The 4344-nt window shown below is 41.5% G+C and overlaps 1 pseudogene; it reads left to right on the top strand.

The window, feature by feature from the left end:
* The first annotated feature begins 1024 nt into the window (after positions 1 to 1024).
* On the top strand, positions 1025 to 3792 carry LOC149243531 (subtilisin-like protease SBT1.7 pseudogene; annotated as a pseudogene).
* Positions 3793 to 4344: the final 552 nt, after the last annotated feature.

The raw sequence follows: 4344 nt of genomic DNA, 5'->3' as shown, positions 1-4344 counted from the left end.
TAATGATGTGCAACTTTTAAAATGGCTAGTGAATGATAGTTAAAAAAAGTGAAATACAAGTAAATACCTCTCAAATTTAACAACTAGAGGAGATAGATGAGAATCTTTCATTTATAACCATAGTGAATAAAATGGTGCAGCCTGCATCAATACATTTACTTCATTATATCTCTCAACTTGCTAAGATTAATCATAAAAATCAACTAAATTACAACTTTATTTTTATTAATATTATTATTCTTATTAGGTAGAAAAAGAATTAATTATGGTGATAGACGTGTTTATTTTGGAATAGGGCTTCCAATTTTTTAATTTAATTATCAATAATTATTAGGTTGATGGGAGAGGAATATTCTTAATAGTATATATTAAAGGTTGATATTTATCTCCAATTAATTATTCTCAGTTTCCCTTTTTAGTTAAATTATTTAATTAACAAAAGTGTTATATGAGCATGTGTTATATGAATATGAGTTATGATTTTTTGGGGGAGTTGTGTAACGAGGCAGAGGAATTGCTGGGACGGCCAAAAGTGGTCAAAATCCGGGCAAAAAAATTTCAAAAAATCTTGTAGAGGTAGTGTTTGAATCGTATTTTTGATGGTGGAAATGGATTGAGCACCATCAAAAACGTGTAGGGCACCTAAAATTTTGAAGTTTAACAACTATAACTTGGATTTACAAAAATCCTTGCCAGATTTTCTCTAAATATGACCGGAATTTCCATAACTTTCCGAGCAACTCCTCTGCCTCATTAGACTACGCGATTTTGGGTATGTGGTATTAATAATCTTCATGATAAAGTAAAATCAATCTTCATAGTTAAGAATCTTGATATATGTTTTTCAAAATATATATGTTTAAGTATTATATTATTTGGTTTTATAATTAATAAAATTATAATAATTTAAAGAATTCTTAATTATAAAATGGGGTAAAGCTCATAATGCAGATGAGGTGGGAGCGTGCAATTTAAAGAGTGAAATAAAGTAACCATAGAAATGTGCATGAGTGTGACAGTATGCAGCTTAAAGGGTTAGCATTATTCGCCGTTTCACTCGAAACCATTTTAAGGCGTGCACCGTCTGAATCCCATGCAATCATAAAAGAGAGATTCTGTAGAACGCCTTTAACGATTAAAATTACAATTCGTAAATCGTGAACACTTTCTCCGCCGATTGAATTCCATCATGCCAATTATAAATGCGCTTCCACAGCAACCATACAAATCCTCATGTCTGCTGCTGCTTCTTCTTCTCAGGGAGCCCCAACAAACAGTCTGCAGGATTGTCCAGAGTGATTTTGCAGGTGTTCTTGGCGAATTTCTATGTTCTGTGTGCAGAGAGTCTGCTGGACTTAAAATCCTGCACAATGAGAACAGAATTAATGTTCATATGTTTCACATCAGCGGTCATTGCCGCCGCAGCAGGGGCCGATGGGAAGATTCACATGGTCCACATGGATAAATCTCAGATGCCCACTGTGTTTTCCTCTCATCACCACTGGTATAATTCCATCCTTTCATCTCTCACACCAAACAAGAAACAAGAAGCCCTACTCTATATTTACGACACAGTGATGCACGGGTTCAGCGCCAAGCTAACCCAATCGGAGCTGAATGCCCTGCAAAAAATGCGAGGTCACCTCGCAAGCTACCCGGACGCGACGGGAAAGTGGCTTACCACATATTCCTTCAACATCCTCGGCCTCAACGAAACATCCGGCATATGGCCTCAATCACAGTTCGGCAACAGCTCCGACATTATTATCGGAATTCTAGACTCCGGGATCTGGCCTGAGAGCCAGAGCTTCGGAGACGCTGGAATGGGCGACGTCCCGGGCCGTTGGAAAGGCCAATGCCAGCCGGGCACGGCTTTTAACAGCTCGCTCTGCAACAGAAAACTGATCGGCGCTCGTTACTTCAACAAAGGATTCCTGGCAAATGGCGGGCGCATAGATCCGATCCACGATTACAATTCCGCCCGAGATTATTATGGCCACGGTTCCCACACCTCCTCCACGGCCGCCGGAAACTTTGTGCCTCATGTCGATTATTTCAGTTACGCAACGGGCACGGCCAGAGGCATGGCGCCTCGAGCACGGCTGGCCATGTACAAGGTTGGCTGGTACATTGATGGGGGTCCCTCGGCGGGTCCAATTGTGGGGTCTGACGTTCTTGCCGCGATAGAGACAGCTCTAGCCGATGGGGTCGACGTGTTGTCGCTGTCACTGGCCCTCTCGCCTGAGGATCTCATCAAGAACCCAATAGCTGTGGGAGCCTTTGCAGCCTCGGAGAAGGGCGTGCTCGTTTCTTGTTCCGCTGGGAACGACGGGCCGAGCGGGTCCACTGTTGTAAACGGCGCGCCGTGGATGCTGACGGTTGGGGCCAGCACTATCGATCGGAAATTCGTAGCCGAAATAAATCTCAGTAACGGGAAATTCATCGAGGGAACTTCATACTTTGTCCAGAAAAAAGCTATTTCCGGGAATCTGGTTTTCAACGAGAGTTCTCAATCATGTGGCTTCGAGTCGCTTGATCCGAAATCGGTTGCCGGTAAAATTTTGCTGTGCATGAGTAACAATTTTCTGGACATCTATTTGCAGATTTTAGAAGCCAACCGAACCGGAGCTACCGGTCTTATAATGGCCTACGACGATCACAGTTCCGATGCCCTGTTGCCTTCCAGTTACTGGTTCCCCGCCGTGTCGGTTACTTCGGGTCAAGGTCGTTTAATGGCAGACTATATAAAAACCAGTCCGGCAAACGCCAGTGTCGCATTGAAATTCGTGGTAACCAGGCTGGAATTCCAGCCGGCGCCTGTCGTGGCAGGTTTCTCTTCGCGAGGGCCGTATTTTCTCAGCCCCGGAATTGTGAAACCGGACGCCATTGCGCCGGGCGTGGACATTCTGGCGACCTCGTTGCCGTCTGAGAATGTAACGTTCGTCGGATCGGTTCCGTTAAGGGCAAACTACACTTTGCTTTCCGGCACCTCTGTGGCATGTCCTCATGCGGCGGGTGTGGCGGCACTGGTGAGAGCCGTGCACCCGGATTGGAGCCCCGCTGCCATTAGGTCTGCTCTCATGACGACAGCCTACAGAGAGGATAATACCGGCCGGGCTATAACAGATGACGCAGATCCTCGTTTTGGTCCCGCGAATCCCCTGGATTTCGGTTCCGGGCACCTCAATCCCAATAAAGCAGCAGATCCTGGACTGGTTTATGATGCTGGGGTGAATGAATATCTGGATTATCTCTGTGCTCTCAATTATACGAACCAAGAAATTAGGTTACTGAGCCGGAAGAATTACTCCTGTACCGCCCATGGGGCCATTGGTGACCTCAACTATCCTTCCTTCTTTGCAGATTTCAGGAACGAGACGAGGTCAGCCCCACAGAAATTCAAGAGAATTCTCACCAATGTGGCCGAGAATGAGAACAAGACATCATCTGTGTACAGGGCAATAGTGAAGACTCCTCCAGAAATTTCAGTTCAGGTGGAACCTGAACTTCTGGTGTTCAAAGAAAAGAATGAAAAGCTGGAATTCTCTGTCAGTATCACACCTGTAAATGTGCAGAGAGGATGCTCAAGTTCAGGGTATTTGAGTTGGGTTGATGGAAGGGGCCATGAGGTAAGCAGTCCATTGGTAGCCACATTCTGCTGATCATGTCCAGTGCTTGTGGCCTGCAAAGGGTGTTTTTGGCTTGGCTGGCAATCGGAACAGAGTCCCACCATGTTCAAATCGGATTATTTTTGTAATAAGCTTTTGAAAAATACAAAAATTTTCTAATATAAAAAAAGGAGTATAATATTTTCTTCACAGCTTAGAAAGAAAAAAAATTACCAGAAATGATTTATAATACAAGGTTAATGAAAGCGATTGCTAACGTGAACAAAGTCTTCCCATTATTATTTGAATTTTTTTATTTTTTTTATTGAAATATTTAGATTTTATATAAAAATGAATTGTAATTTTATGATAAAAAATACTACAATCAAAATTGTTCATTTTTCTTTTATAAAGAAATATTAAAAATAGTCAGTGATATACATTTTATAAAGAGTTTTTAATATTAAAAAAGTCATAGAACATAGAATTAAAGAAAAAAATACGATTATTGTATACTTCGTTCTCATTCTTATAAATGAGTTTAGTTTCTTGCTGAATCCATATCATATCTATATTGTTGCTATGCTCTCAGTGATACATATTATTATTTGGTGTTATAGTTTTCACAATGTTTTAATATTTTCAATTTAACATTGGAAAAGAAATTTAATTTTTAGAAAGAAGAATTTGTTGTCTATTTACAAGTGTTGGGATCTTAATATCGATTTATAGATTC

The sequence above is a fragment of the Pinus tabuliformis genome, chromosome 8 (assembly GCF_031772625.1).
Source record: "Pinus tabuliformis cultivar Carrire ecotype Pingquan chromosome 8, CPIR1, whole genome shotgun sequence".
NCBI lineage: Eukaryota > Viridiplantae > Streptophyta > Pinopsida > Pinales > Pinaceae > Pinus > Pinus tabuliformis.
The sequence above is the reverse complement of the archived record's forward strand: the minus strand, read 5'-3'. Positions and strand labels throughout refer to the sequence as shown.